At 45.0% G+C, this 16,728-nt stretch overlaps 1 protein-coding gene across 1 annotated transcript in view; it reads right to left on the bottom strand.

Annotated features, from left to right (window-relative positions):
• Positions 1–16,728, bottom strand: part of ccnyl1 (cyclin Y-like 1) — a 78,047-nt gene that overhangs the window by 60,405 nt on the left and 914 nt on the right. The window lies entirely within an intron of this gene.

Genomic DNA, 16,728 nt, shown 5'->3' with positions numbered 1-16,728 from the left:
AGCAGCAAGGTGAACAAAGATGTCAGTGACAGTGTTTTCACGCAGACTTACCCAGTCAGCAACAACTGCCTCAGCAAGGCCAGGGCTTTTAAAAGAGCAGGGTATCCCTTCCCATCCCCAACTGATGCCTTGCTGCCATTTAACCCCCTCTCTAAGGAACGCCGACTGGCTGGAGATGGGACTGCTGCCCCTCAGTCAGGAGGAAGCCCTGTCTCAGACAGCTGTCGGCCAATCTGACTGGCCAGCAACACCAGAGGCTGGAGCAGACAGGATTGGGATTGTAAGCAGGCCCATAGCCTCCAAGTCCCAGGAGTCCAGGTCCAGCAAAGAGTGGAAGTGCTCAGGGTGGAGCGGGTGCATCTGTTGTGGCCACACCTTGTGGGAGAGGTACCCAAGGTTGAAAGGAGGCTTTATATGGAGGTGCCTCCCCTCCCCACCCTTCCAGCCAGAGGCTACCAGAGCATTCAGAGGCTGGTAATTTTGTAACAAGTAACCCACCTTCTCCAAAGCCTGTTCACCATCATCAGGCCACAAGTCAGGAGTGTGATGGAATACTTTCCTCTTTCCTGGATGGGTGCAGCTCCAACAACAGCTCAATACCAGGCAGGTTGCTTTATCCTGGATGATTGGCACCCCAGCCACCACCAGAAACATTCATTCCCTCCACCACTGATGCACAGAGGCAGCAGTGTGTACCATCTACAAGATCAACTGCAGCAATTTGCCAAGGCTTCTTCGACAGCACCTTCCAAATCCATGACCGCATAACAAGAAAAATAGGGTAGCAGATGCATGGGAACATCACCAGTTACAAGCTCCCCTCCAAACTGCACGCCATCCTGATTTGAAACAATAATCGCCATGACTGAACTGTCAGTGGGTCAAAACCCTGGATTCTCCTCCCTAACAGTACTGTGGGTCACCCACACCATATGGATGCCAGCAGTTCAAGGTGAAGTCTCACTCTCAACTGCTCAAGGACAATTCAGAAATGGGCAATTAATTTTGGCATTGTCAGTGATGCTTATATCCCATGCATGAATACTAAAAAACATGCCATATCATTACAGTCTTCTGTGATTCCACTTTCTGGCTGTAATACTTTGAGTGACATGGTACTCAAAAGCAAATAAACTCAATACTACAAACTGGAACGTTTCTGCCCTGCAGATTCGGAAAGCTTCCCATAAAAGATCTGGCAATGTCAGTCTGCAAACAGCTGGTAGATGAGAACCCATGCAGATTACTCACTCTCTGATCTACCATCTCACCCAGCTGGAAAAGCAGTTAGCCCTCATTCATCAATCCCCAACGGCTAGAAGCACCCTGCCATTCCCTGCTGCAGTTTATTAATCCGCTAGTATCACCGTCTCTTATCCTGAGCCTTTCCTCTCATTGCTGCATCAAACTAGTGTAGAATAGTGAAGTAAAAAGCTTCAAGCATGCAGGTACTAAATTCTTTTCATTGCGCCCCCTCACACAACACAGCATCTTATCTCCTTCTCCTTTAAGTGGTCAACCTTAGCACAGGTCAGTGTGGGGTGACACGGCGGCTAGCACTGCTGCCTCATAGCGCCAGGGAACTAGGTTCGATTCCTGGCTTAGATCACTGACAGTGTGGAGTGCACATGTTCTGCGTGGGTTTCCTCCGGGTGCTCCGGTTTCCTCCCACAGTCCAAAAGATGTGCTGGTTAGGTGCATTGGCCATGCTATGTTCCCCCTCAGTGTACCCGAAAAGGCGCAGAGTTTGGCGACTGGGAGATTTTCACAGTAACTTCATTGCAGTGTTAATGTAAGCCAACTTATGACACAAAAAAATAAAATTAAAACTTAGTAGTAGCGCTCTTGCCTCTTAGTCAGAAGGTCATGAGTTCAAGATGCTTTAATTGGACACCGCAAATAAGATGGAATATTTATTTGCTACACCCAATACGGCAACTGGAAAATTCCACATTAGCAAGCTTTTACATTTAGCAAACCAATAAAAGCAGCTTGCACATAATGTTCACTTGGTCATTCCACTGCCCAGCCTCCAATTTTAGATCAAATAAACGACTGCACAAGAGTCCATTCAGGCCACTGCTCCTGTGGCAGTGTGGGCTTTTACTGGTGCTCAAATCCGTTCCTTCGACATTACATTATAATGTCTTTCTGTTCTTCCCTCCCGCTTCCCAGCCTTTCTGAGCTTATTAAATCTCACAGTTCACAGCCTAACTTCTCTTCTGAATTGGAAAAATAAATTTATTTCTACAAATCACCAGTTACAGTTGAAGTAAAAGGTCTCTGATGGTTAGACATATTTAGACTGTAAACAACAGAGCACCAGAGAATATTGAAATTATGTAGCCTGCATTAAGTTAGCTGAGCCTATCCAGAGCATGTAGTTGGCCCCTATAACTGGTTCTAACATCCTTGGTTACAAAGTCATTCTGAGTCACCGCTTCATCTCGAAGAGTGCGTGTTTGTGGATGGAAAGCTGGGATGACACACCACAAAGTTAGCTCGCCATCACCTTCTTAAGGATAATTACAAATGGGCAATGAATATTGGCCTTGCCAACACCGCTTACATCCCATGAAAGATTTTTTTTTAAGCTGCATGCTACCTTCAGGTAACTTACGGTCAAAGATCATAAAGATAAACAACCTCTGCCTCAGAATGGTGAAGTTCTCACCTCTAAGTCATAAGGTTGAGAGTTCAAGTCTCACTCCAGAGACCGGAGCCTGTGTGGGCGGCACAGTGGCACAATGGTTAGCATTGCTGCCTCACAGCACCAGGGACCTGGGTTCGATTCCAGGCTCGGCTCACTGTCTGCGCAGAGTCTGCACATTCTCCTCGTGTCTGCGAGAGTTTCCTCCGGTTTCCTCCCACAGTCCAAAAATGTGCAGGTTAGGTGCACTGGCCATGCTAAATTCTCCCTCAGTGTACCCAAACAGGCGCCAGAGTGTGGCGACTAGAGGATTTTCACAGTAACTTCATTTTATTGTTAATGTAAGCCTACTTGTGACTAATAAATAACATTTAAAAAATAATAAAATATCCAGGCCCACAGTCTCAGTGCAGCACTGAGGGAGTTCTGCACTGGCTGAGGAGCTGCCCCTTCAGATGAGACTATAGGAGGTGGACGTTAAATATCCCAAAGCACGCTTTTGAAGAACAGCAGAGGAATTGTCCCAAACAATTTCATCTTTCAGCCAACATTACAGAATATTTGGTCATCATCTCATTGTGAAGCGTAAGACCTTGCTCTGTGCAAAATAGCTGCTGTGTTTTACATAAGATATACAGCTGAGAAGCAGGCCACTTTGAGAGCTTCAAGTTTCTTGGTATCCAACAAACTGCCCTGGTCCCTCCACGCTGATGCTATAGTTAAGAAAACCCACCTCTACTTTCTCAGGAGGCTAAGGAAATTTGGCAACCCTGCTACAACACTCAATTTTTACAGGCGCCCCATAGAAAACATCCTGTCCAGATGTAGCACAGCTTGGTATGGCTCCTGCTCTGACCAAGACTGCAAGGGTTGTGAACGTAGCCCAGTCCATCACACAAACCAGCCTCCCATCCATTGACTCTGTCTACACTTGCTGCTGCCTCAGAAAAGCAGCCAGCACAATCAATAACTCCATGCAGCCCGGACATGCTCTCTTCCACTTTCTTCCACTGGGAAAAAGATACAAAAGTCAGATCATGTACCAACGGACTTACGAACAGCTTCTTCTCTGTTGCCATCAAACTTTTGAATGGTCCTATCATATATTAAGTCGATCTTTCTCTACACCCCAGCTGTGACTTTAATAGTATATTCTGCACCCTCTCCTTTTCTTCTCTCTTATGTACTCTATGAACGGTATGCTTTGTCTGCACAGCGTGCAAGAAATAATAATTTGCACTGTATCCCAATACACATGACAAAAATCAAATCATCAGGCGCAACCAAGATATGCTAATGCTAAATCTCCACTTGAAACATCTATCTTTCCTCATTTAACTTGGTCAGAATGACGCTCTATTCCCTCCCATGCTTATCTTGCCTCCCATTAAATGTATTTATAAGTGGAAATTGTGGTATAAATATATGTCTTTCTCTCTATAATCACTCAATTTAGGAAGGGGAGGACCTGAACAAGGAATCAACATCATCAGGAGAGGAGGAAAACAATATGGGGGTGGGGAGAGAGGAGAAATTCAAGTAATATTTTTGGTTAAGTAAAATTTTAAAATATTAACAGTTGTGGCAAATCAGCACACTTTAAAATGACTTGTGTGAAATTAACATGTTTATTTCTTTAGTGGAACATAAACCATTTTTTGGGCATTAATGCACGAAACAGGACTACTGTCATCAAACTGCAGGAATACTAAGTGGGGAAGATTAGACTGTAACTGGGCCAAATCAGAGTCCTCTTTTATAGGGCTGGAAGAGTAAACTCTGGCTAACAGCTTGCATTTATATAGCACAGTTAATGTAATAAAACATCCCAAGGCAGCTCAAAGAGCACTGCAAGATAAAACTTGGCACTGAGCCACAAAAGATGATAAGAGTCAATGCTGGCTCCATAAAAAAAACTTGGCCAAAAAGGTAGGGTACTGAAGGAACCTCTTAAAGGACAGGGGCAAAAGAGGTAAAGAGGTTTAGGGAGGAAACTGCAGAGATTAGGGCCGACACAACCATCAATCACAGAATCCCTACTTTGCAGGAGACTGCCATTTGGCTCATCAAGCCTGCACCAACAATTCCAGCCAAGCCTATCCCTGTAGTCGCACGTATTTAGACCCGCTAATCCCTCTAACCTATGTATCCCAGGTCACTGGGGCAAATGCTAAAGCCAATGCACCACTGGATTGGACTGTGGGAGGAAACTGGAGCACCTGGAGGAAACCCACGTAGACATGGGAAGAAAGTGCAAACACAGGAAGTGACCCAAACTGGGAATTGAAACTGGGTCCCTGGCACTGTGAGGTAGCAGTGCTAACCACTGTGCCACCACAGCACCCACAATAGTGGAGCAATAAAAATCAGAGGCATGTAAAAGGGCAGGGATGGAGAAACGTAGAGTTCTTCTAGCGATCTCCACTACACTCATTTTACACTGCAGCACGACTGTGACGAGCTTAGTTACGCAAAAGATTGTGGACATGACCCACGTCCATGAAGCTCAATGTCACCTCATTATCACTGTCTGCCCAATCTGACACTAACTCCTAACCTTCTATGAGAGACACAGGTGGACATTGGGCCTCTTTCTTTATGTGGTTACTGGTCACATGTGGACCTAGACTAAGCACTGGCAGGAAAATCGTCCTTTAGCCTAATCGCATCCACACATTACCTAGCTAGCAACCCCCAACTTAAATACTGACGGCAAATGCAACATCCCTGCTGCCACTCACTCCAGCTGAGATCATCCAATCAGCTACAGAACAGTCAATAAAACAGACTCAGGATGATAGATACTTCAACACAAGAGGGGCCATTTGGTCCATCATGTCCATACTAGCTCTAAAAATGGTCCGACTACACTTCTCTCTCCCCTCATCCTTGTCTCTTCAAATGCTTTGAATATTTATCTACTTTAAAAGTTGCATCAACTAAAGTTTATTTATTAGTCATAAGTAAACTTATATTAAAACTGTAATGAAATGAAAATACCCTAGTCACCACACTCTGGTGCCTATTCAGGTACACTGAGGGACAATTCAGCATGGTCAATGCATCTAACCAGCACGTCTTTCAGACTGTGGGAGGAAATCCACACAAAGGGAAAACATGCAAACTCCACACAGTGACCCAAGCTGGGAATCGAGACAGGTCTCTGGTACTATGAGGCAGCAGTGCTAACAGAATCACAGATTACTATTAGTGCAGAAGAGACCCTTCGGCCCATCGAGCCTGAACCGATGCGTGAAATGCCCTGACCTGCCCACCTAATCCCAGTTGCCTGCACTTGGCCCATAGCCTTGTATGTTATGGTATGCCAAGTACTCATTCAGGTACTTTTTAAAGGAAGTGAGGTTTCGTTCCACTACAATCCTCATAGGCAGCGCATTCCAGACCGTCATAACTGAATCTTCAACTAAGGGGAACAGCTGCTCCCTGTCCACTCTGTCCATGCCCCTCATAATCTTGAGCATCTCAATCAGGTCTTCTCTGCTCCAGAGAAAACAACTTAACCCTATCCAATCTCTATTCATAACCTAAATGTTCCATCCCAGGCAGCATCCTGGTAAATCTCCTAATCACAGTGCCACCAAGCTTGTGGCAAAATATTCCATGCTCTAACAGCTCTCTGCAGGAAGAAATGTTTTCATAATCTCTCTCTCTCTGGAGACATTATGGAGAATTTTAAATCAATGACTCCCTCGCTCCAGAGAATAGCCTCTTACTATTCATTCTGAGTTTTTTCTGCTCCAGAGTAAGTAGTCTCAATATTTAAATTTCCCATCTTAGATATCATTCTTGTGAATCTAAATAGTCTGCAGTCCATGTACTTTCCAAAAACGGAGCAACGAAAATTGCAGATACTAGCCTCACGGTCGTCAATGCCTTTAAAGAATTCAGTAGAAAGTTTAGTACCCAGTGAGTGATTAGAAAGGTGCCACAGGGAAGAGCTGAGGCACATAGCAAGGATTAGAGAGACGTTTGATTGATACATGAGGGGGGAAGGAATAGAGGATATGGTGATGTGGTCAGATAAAACAACGGAGGAGGATATGACATTACAAGCTTATCATAAATTCTTGCTCTTTGTTCACTTACAAGGGATCTTTATCTGTGTCTTAACATTTCCATGCTGTTATTCTACGCCCCCTTTATAAAATCCAAACAGCCGATTGCCTTTTTCATGGCTTGTCCTTGCATGTTAAAAGAATTATACATTTGCTGATTTTTATGGCTAATCATCAATCGAGTCACATGGATGCTCTGTAACTCACTTTTAACATTAGCCATGATACTTCAGGCAGTACTGGTTAGGGTTGGCACAAAAACAACTAAAGACACAAAAACTTCTACGTTGCTATTAGCTTTAATATCCTGGGCAGACAGACAAGTTTCGAGTGGCACAGTGGTTAGCACTGCTGCCTCACAGTGCCAGGGACCCAGGTTCGATTCCAGCTTTGGGTGACTGTGTGGAGTTTGCACATTCTCCCTATGCCTGCGTGGGATTCCTCGGGGGGTGCTCCTGTTTCCTCCCATAGTCCAAAGATGTACCAGTTAGATGAATTGGCTGTGCTAAATTGCCCCAACACCGGTTAAGCTACAACCAGAATAGTGTGTGCAGCTCTGGTCACAGTACTCAAAGAAAGATGTACTTGCACAAGAGAAGGTACAGGAAGATTTATGAAGATATTACCTAGGCTGGCGAATTTTAGTTAAAGGGAAAGATTCCATTGGGTAAGGATATTTTCTTTGGAATAGATGGGGCTGAAGGGAGCTCAATTGCAATGCGGAAAATCATCTACAGTGGACAGGAAGACCCTACAGAATCCTTAGTGAAGAAGGAGGCCATTTGGTCTATCGAGTCTGCAATAACCACAATCCCACCCAGGCCCTATCCCCGTAACTCCACTTAGTTACCCTGCTAGTCCCCCTGACACTAATGGCAATTTTGCACAGCCAATCCACCTAATCCACACATCTTTGGACTGTGGGAGGAAACCCACGCAGACACGGGGAGAATGTGCAAACTCCACACAGACAGTCGCCCAAGGCCTGAATTAAACCCGGGTCCCTGGTGCAGTGGGGCAGTAGTACTAACCACTGTGCTTCAATGCCTCCCTATTCCCCTTCGTTGAGGGAAATAGGAAGTTTAAGAGGCGATTTGAGGAGATATTTTTTCATCCAGCAGCTGGTTAGGGTCTAGAACTCACTGCCTGAAAGGACAGTCGAGGTAGAAACCTTTATATCATTTAAAAGGTTCTTGGATATGCATTGTTGTGCCAGAACTTAGAAGACTACGGACCAAAAGTCAGAAAGTAGGATTCGGCTGGACGGATAGTTGTCAGCTAGGCTGGACACAATGGGCAAATAAGTTTCCCGTTATGCTGTAACTTTCTATGATTTTATGAAGACGACTTGGTTATAACCTTTTGGGTCCTGCTTATGTACCAATATAAATAACTCCCCAAGAGTACAGATCTGCTCTGTGCTTAACTCGCTAATAGAAATCCAGACACAACCCCCCACAAACATCCATATGTCCTGCCAACAAACAGCTCACATTAAGAATGGGAAGACGACCAGAATTTGAACTATGCCTTGAAGTGAAACTAATCACCACCACATCGAGTGGAATTTACACCCTGGAGTCTCAGGATGACACAGACAAAACCAGCTGTTGGCAGTCCCTCACCACATGAATTATCCGTACGCAATCATTTCATTTCAACATCACCCCTCCTCCTCCCCCAGAGGTTATCACATCACTGACTGTAGTGTCCGAAATACTACACAGTGGATAAAGTTACTGAGAAAGGGATATCTGTCCCCAGAATAAGACCGGAAGTAGAAAGCAGCCTGCCCTTGACTTTTAAAACTCAAGGGGAGAGAAAAGCATAAAACCTTTCTGTCCTTCCTCCCCAACTATCAACAACACAGCCTCAGTACCCAATAACAATCAGAAATACATTTCCTATAATATTTAGATTTAATATGCAGTTGATGGGTTGTCAGATCTCCAGAGCTGGGTGAATTCTATAGTCCCTGGGCCAACCTAATATTTGACCTCACAGACAGGAGCATGCAGTATTACAGCAATTCTAAGAATTCAGTTGATTTTCAAATAAGATGAATTACTTTACTACAATGTGCAATATTCATAGAATCACAGAATCTCTACAGTGCAGAAAGAGGCCATTCAGTCCATCGACACTGCACTGACAACAATTCCACCCAGGCCCTATCCCCGCAACCCCACATATTTACCTCACTAATCCCTCTAACCTGTGAGTCCCAAGACATGAAGGCGCAATTTAGCATGGCTAAAACACCTAACTCACACATTTTTGGACTGTGGGAGGAAACTGAAGCACCTGGTAGAAACCCCACGCAGACACAGGGAAAATGAGCAAACTCCACACAGACAGTGACCCAAGTTGGGAATCGAACCTGGGTCCCTGGAGTTGTGAGGCAGCAGTGCTAACCACTGTGCCACCATGCACCCATATATTGATTATGGATGCTCCAAAAATTCTTCACAGAAAATCATTATCTGTTTTCATGTACATTTTCAATCCCTATTCTCTTTCTTTATATTACTCCTTGGCTTTTCGTTACTCTGCACCGCTTTAAAACTTGTTAGTCCATTTCGTATTGTCAGGATGGTTGGTCCAAAGCACTTTCATCAACAAGTCTTAAATTGTAAGTTATAATTACAATTAGCACTTTGTCTTATAGTCAAACCTGGCAACTGGTCATAGCAAAGTCTCACTTAGAACGTCAGATTAATGAATGGTCTGTTAATCAGTTTCCAGTGATATTGGGGGAGGGAGCAGAGAACTGGAAGAACTACCCTGTTTCTTCTTCAAACATTACCTTGGGATCTGTTGCCTCTATCTGCAAAGATATATCTGGCACCACTCAGGTGTCCTGAACCAATTACCCTCTGACTGAGAGGCAAGAGGGCCAAAACCTGAGCCAGGCAGATATCTGCAGTCACGTCACTCAATCAGTTTTCCTGCAGCCCCAGATGCTCGCAGCTGACATCAACTCCACGAGAATTAGATCAAAGCAGTGAAACAATGAGAACCCATTCTCAGTTAACCAGGCATCGCTTTATTAAAATTTGGAGAATGATTGTATATTGTATCTTCAAGTACTTATATTCCAATTTGAGTGTGCCAAGACATTCTCTTCAACTCCTCCTATCATGGCCTCAGGACCAGTAGGCCCTTACTTGCACCAATCTCTCTAGTTGCCATTTCAAAGTGAGCCAAGTGGTGTAGAAGTTTGCTATTTTATAGATCACATGGTCAACCTTCTCATCAGCATCTCCCCTAATACAAGGAACTTACTCCTCATCCATTGTTGCCTGCTTCAAAATCCTGGAATTCCCTCCCTAGCGGCATTATGGGTCAAACCACAACATGTAGACTCCAGCTATTCAAATTGGCAGCTCACCTCCACCTTCTCAAGGGCAACTAGGGACTCACATTACCCATAATTTTCGTTAAGACCAACAAGAATGTAAAATTGTTCTTTACCATTTTATCTGCTTTCTTTGCTACAGAGTTGACCCATATATACTGTACCATATATTCAGTTGCAAGACAAACAAATCAAAAACAAAAGTGCACTGCTCCCCTAAAAGTTCAAAGTGTCAGCTGTGGCTCACATTCTTCTCAGATTCTGAAGATTGAGTCTCTAATCTAGGTGCACAGAGATTTCATGGCACCATTTTATTTATTGTCACAAGTAGGTTTACATTAACATTGCAATGAAGTTACTGTGAAAATCCCCTAGTCACCACACTATAGTGCCTGTTCGGGTACACAGAGGGAGAATTTAGCATGGCCAATGCACCTAACCAGCACATCTTTCAGACTGTGGAAAGAAACCGGAGCACTTGGAGGAAACCCATGCTGACACGGGGTGAACGTGCAAACTCCGCACAGTTACCCAAACATGGAATTGAACCCAGATTCTTGGCATTGAGAAGCAGCAGTGCTAACCACAGTGCCAATGTGCCACCCAAGTGCACAGAAAAGATTCCATGGCACCATTTCTATTAAGGGCAAGGGAGTCTTCCTCTGTAAATACTGTGGATGCTGGAATCTAAAACAAGAACACAGGGTGCTGGAAAAACTCAACATCTGACAAAAAGCCAAAAGTACACAAGACATAAACTCTGCTTCTCTCTCCTTACAGATGCTGTCAGACCTGCTGAGTTTTTGCAGCATTCACTGTTCAAGTTCTTCTTAGTTCCCTGTCCAACATTTATCCATCCACCAATCTCTCAAATTTGATTATTCAGTGTTTTTCATAATCTTGTCTGTAGGGCACTGCCATGTACAAATTAGCCACTACATTTCCTACATTAGAATAGTGACTACATTTCATATGTACGTCACTCACTGATGTGCTCTGGGATATCTTGGCTGGAGTTTTTCAGCCATGCTCGCTCCAAAGCCAGAAAATCCCACCCGCGGTCAATGGACCTTTGCATGATCCAGTAGCACTTTCGGTGGCTTCCTGCTATGGCAGGCTGAGAGACTGGCACACCTGCTTTAAATTGGAAGCATGTTGCTCCCTGATTGCACCATCATTTCGGACTCATTTCTTTTTGGCTACCAACTAATTAAACAAAATCAAATTAACTTGGAGACAAATTAAAAGGGGTAGCTCCCCAAAAGGAGGGGACCTGCCTAAAATAGAAGACAAAACACAAAGGAAACTTAAAATATCAAATTAAAAGGGTGATTATCAGGATCTGTAATACACCCCAGCCCCTGCAATGCCCAGCGGGCACAGAAGACATCAACTGCACCTGTGGACACCGCATGCCCCCTCTCTTGGGACACCCGGCTGCATATATAACCGTGGTAGAGGGGCAGACAATTGGGTAGGATGACCCCCTCATCGCCCGGTGCCTGTAGATTGCATGGTCCAGTACTACCCGCTATGACTGGGAGGGGTTGTTAGCCGGCAAGTCCACGGTCGGTAAGTGGGAGGCTTTCAAGGGCAAACTGATAATGTTGCAGGAAAGGAATGTGCTGGCAAAGAGGAAGGATGGGAAAGGCAGAATTAGAGAGCCATGGATTACAGGGGGTATCGAAGACTTGGTCAGGAAGAAGGGGGAGGCATATGTTAGGTCGAAACAACTGGGAACAGAGAGTGCGCTGGAGGAATATAGAGAGAGTAGGAGGGAGCTTAAAAGGGGAATTAGAAGGGCAAAAAGAGGGCATGAAATGGCTTTGGCTGATAGGATTAAGGAAAATCCAAAGGCATTTTACTCTTATATTAGGAGCAAGAGAGTGGTTAGAGGGAAAATTGGTCCTCATAGGGACAAAGGAGGGGAGCTATGCATCGAGTCTGAGGGAATGGGGGAGATCCTGAATGAATACTTTGCGTCGGTATTCACGAAGAAGAGGGGTTCGGAGTCATGCGGTCTCTTGGAGGGAGCTGAGGATCAGTTGCAGGAAATATCCATTACGAGGGAGGAAGTGCTAGGGCTTTTAGGTAGCGTAAGGACGGATAAAGCTCCGGGGCCTGATGGTATTTATCCCAGGCTGCTTAGGGAGGTGAAAGATGAAATTGCTGGGCCTCTGACACAAATCTTTGTCTCTTCTTTGGACACAGGTGAGGTCCCAGAGGACTGGAGGGTAGCTAATGTGGTACCGCTGTTTAAAAAGGGTAGTAGGGATAACCCTGGTAATTATAGACCAGTGAGTTTGACATCGGTGGTAGGAAAATTATTGGAAAAAATTCTTAGGGATAGGATGTATAAGCATTTGGAGCGTTGCGATCTGATTAGGGATACGCAACATGGCTTTGTTCAGGGGAGGTCTTGCCTTACAAATCTGGTAGAATTTTTTGAGGAGGTGACAAAAATGGTTGACGATGGGCAAGCCGTTGATGTCATCTATATGGATGTCAGTCAGGCGTTTGACAAAGTCCCTCACGTTAGGCTGGTAGGAAAGGTTAAGGCACATGGGATACAAGGACAGGTATCTAGATGGATTGAAAACTGGCTGGGCAATAGGAGACAGAGTAGTAGTGGAAGGGTCCTTTTCTGGCTGGAGGTCAGTCACCAGTGGTGTGCCGCAGGGCTCAGTACTGGGACCTCTCCTCTTTGTAATACATATATATATATAAACGACTTGGAAGAGGGCGTACGTGGTGTGATCAGCAAGTTTGCAGATGACACCAAGATGGCAGGATTGGCGGATACTGAGGAAGATTGTCAGGTGACACAGCAGGATATAGATAGGTTGGTATATTGGGCAGATAGATGGCAGATGGAATTTAATCCTGACAAATGCGAGGTGATGCATTTTGGAAGGAATAATGCAGGGAGGAGTTACATAATAAAAGGTAGACCAATTAAGAGTATAGAAATACAGAGGGACCTGGGAGTGCAAGTACACAAGTCTCTGAAGGTGTCAACACAAGTAGAGAAGGTTGTGAAGAAAGCTTATGGAATGCTAGCCTTTATAGGAAGGAGTATAGAGTATAAGAGCTGTCGTCTAATGCTTCAGTTGTACAGAACGTTGGTTAGACCGCATTTGGAGTACTGCGTTCAGTTCTGGTCACCTTACTACCGGAAGGACGTGGAGACCCTGGAGAGGGTGCAGAGGAGGTTTACCAGGATGTTGCCTGGCATGGAAGGACTGAGTTACGAGGAAAGATTGGAAAAACTGGGGCTCTTCGCCTTAGAAAGACGGAGATTAAGGGGGGATCTGATAGAGGTGTATAAAATAATGAAGGGAATAGATAGAGTCAACAGTGGTAGGCTTTTCCCTAGATTGGGGACAACTATTACAAGAGGTCACGATCTAAGGGTGAGGGGGGAGAAGTATAATTTGGATACTAGAGGAAGGTTTTTCACGCAGAGGGTCGTGGGGGTATGGAACACGCTACCAGGTAAGGTGGTGGAGGCAGGCACATTGGATTTGTTTAAGGTTTACTTAGACAGACACATGAGCGAAACAGGGATGGAGAGTTATAGTAGATGGTATTAAAAAGGGTCAGAGCCTCAGGACGACACTGGAAATGTAATATTACATGTTAATGTTTTGTCTCGTTTAATCCACAGGTGTCGGTCCACCTTGTTGTCAAACAAGGGGCATGCACACGGTGGGTCGTGCGTGGGCTGCTCTTGGAGGTTTTGAGAGTGGCCTAGTACTTCGTTTCGTTGTGTGTGCTTAATCCTGGACCAGCAGACGGGCAGCACAACAGCTCAGTGACTATCACTGCTAGCTGTGCAGATACATGGATTTGGGCCTGTGTCTGTGGGAGTTTGCGCATTCTCCCTGTGGTTGCGTGGGTTTCCTCTGGGTGCTCCAGTTTCCTCTCACACCCCAAAGATGTGCTCTTAGGCTGATTGGTGTACCAAATTGACCCTACACTATTCTCCCCTGAATCTGGCTACATTAGGGGTACCATTCACATACACACGGGACAGGGTAGGTGTAGGAAAATGCTTTGTTGAAATGGCGGCGTGGGCTCGTTGGGCCGAAGGGCCTGTTTCCTGTGCTGGGTTGTTCTTTGTATGATTCCTGTGGCGGGTGGGACAGGAAAGTTCCCCGCCTTGAGACTGTAAAAAGATGCCATGGAAATGCAAGATTTTTTTAAAACCCAAGCCAAGATTACAGACATGAAACTAGTTGCTACTGGGAGTATCTTGCCTTCAGCGTACTCGGCAAAATAGTAACAAAGAAGCATTTTGTTGACATCAACAGCATCGATGTAGGGTTGTTTGTGATATACAACTGCATCTGGTAGCAGTCTTTCAGGAATTCCAACCTTGCATCGTTCAAATTCACTGGCATTCAGAGGAACAGTAAATTACACCACAGTAATCTCCCCGCACACAGACACTTAAAGATGTGTTGTGTACATTCATGCACCAGTCTAAAATTAACATATTGCAGGATCCCAGATGTGTTCGACCTCAAGAGCTCAGGAAAGCAGCTGCCCCCACAATAGCTTTGCATAGGTCACACGCACTGCAATCACTGACGTAGAGTCCATGTACCTCAGTGCGACGACTATCCACCTACAGATGTAATGCATCACCATTTACCAGGCTGATATTCGAAAATAAATTTGCCATCCAAATTTCTCCCCTCATTCCCTGAACCCCGTTAACAGAAGACAGCTGGGTAAGCTCATTCATCATACTGCCAAGTAACCATTTTTCACACATGACTCTCGGCAATGATAATCAGCATACTTTTTGGGCATGAGGGAGGGAGCAATCACAGAATCTCTACAATGCAGGAGGCCATTTAGCCCATCGAGTCTGCACCAACCCTTCGAACGAGCATCCTACTTAGGACCTATCCCCAAAGCAGCCTCGGCAAAGCAGCCAGCATAATTAAGGATCCCACGCACCCTGGATATTCCCTCTTTTATCTTCTTACATTGGAAAAAAGATACAAAAGTCTGAGGTCACATACCAACCGATTCAAGCAAAGCTTCTTCCCTGCTGCTCTCAGACTTTTGATTAGTCCCACCTTGCATTACGTTGATCTCTCTCTGCACCCTAGCTATGACTGTATCACTACAGTCATTCTGTAGTGTGACTGTATTCTGCACTCTCGTTTCCTTCTCTACAAATGGTATGTTTTGTCTGTGCAGCGTGCAAGAAACAATACTTTTCACTGAATACTAGAGTATATGACAATAATAAAACAAATCAAAATCAAATCAAATACCCCACTAATCCCCCTAATCTACACATCTTGAGACACTAAGGGGCCAACTTAGCATGGCTAATCCACATACTTGCACGTCTTTGGAGTGTGGGAGGAAATGGAACATGCAGAGGAAACCCACGCAGACACGGGGAGAAGCTGCAAATTCCAGTCACCCAAGGCTGGAACTTAACCTGGGTCCCTGGTGCTGTGAGGCAGCAGTGCTAACCGCTGTGCCATCCTCCTGCCAATGTCACAGCTGAGGCCTATCCCCAACCTTGCCTGCAAAGTGGCAAGTATGAAGAATTTTTCATATTTCTCACCCCGAGCACTGGAGGTCAATTTATGTCTCCACTGCTGATAAAAGTGATTGAAAAACATAACCCAATAAGAAAGATAACATTCATCTTTTACGGTTGACACAGCCACCTCATTCTAATTTCTAACATTCAAATTCTGGGTGACGTCCTGTGTTAAAAATGTATAATTCAGATTATTTGAATTGAACAAACTGAATTATCAGAACAAGAGTCAATGTGTACAGAAATACAAATTAGGTGCAAGAATAGGCCAGTTGATCCCTCAAGTCAGCACCGTCATTTAGTAGGATCATGGCTTGGTGGCACAGTGGTTAGCACTGCTGGATCACAGCATCAGTGACCCGGTTTGATTCCCCCCCAGTTTGAACCTGTGTGGAGTCTGCACGTTCTTCCCTGTGGTTCCCTCCAGGTGCTCCGGTTTCTTCCCACAGACTGAAAAACATAGAATCCCTACAGTATAGGAGGAGGCCATTTGGCTCATCAAATCTGCACCAGAATCCCAACCAGACCCCATCTCCACAACTTGATGCTAGAACCCATGACACTAAGAGGCAATTTGGCATGGCCAATCAACCTAACCGCACATCTTTGGAGTGTAGGAGGAAACTGGAGCACTAGGAGGAAACCAACACAGAAATGGGGAGAATGTGCAAACTCCACATAGACAGTGACCCAAGTCGGGAATCAAACCCAGATCCCTGGCACTGAGAAGGCAGCAGTGCTAACCACTGTGCCGCGTGTGCATTAACCATGTTAAATCTTCCCTCACTGTATCCGAACAGGTTTGGAGAGTGACGACGAGGGGATTTCCACAGTAACTTCATGGCAGTGTTAAAATAAGCTTACTTCGGCAGTGAGGTTAGCACAGTGGTTAGCACTACTGCTTCACAGCTCCAGAGATCTGGGTTCGATTCCTGGCTTGGGTCATTGTCTGCGTGGAGTTTGCACATTCTTCTCGTGTCTGCATGGGTTTCCTCTGGGTGCTCCAGTTTCCTCCCACCCTCCAAAAATGTGTTAGGTTGATTGGCTATGCTAAAAATTGCCTCTTAGAGTC

The sequence above is a fragment of the Carcharhinus amblyrhynchos genome, chromosome 11, assembly GCF_965287045.1.
Source record: "Carcharhinus amblyrhynchos chromosome 11, sCarAmb.v2.hapA, whole genome shotgun sequence".
Classification (NCBI taxonomy): domain Eukaryota; kingdom Metazoa; phylum Chordata; class Chondrichthyes; order Carcharhiniformes; family Carcharhinidae; genus Carcharhinus; species Carcharhinus amblyrhynchos.
This window is presented reverse-complemented; position numbering and strand designations above follow the sequence as displayed.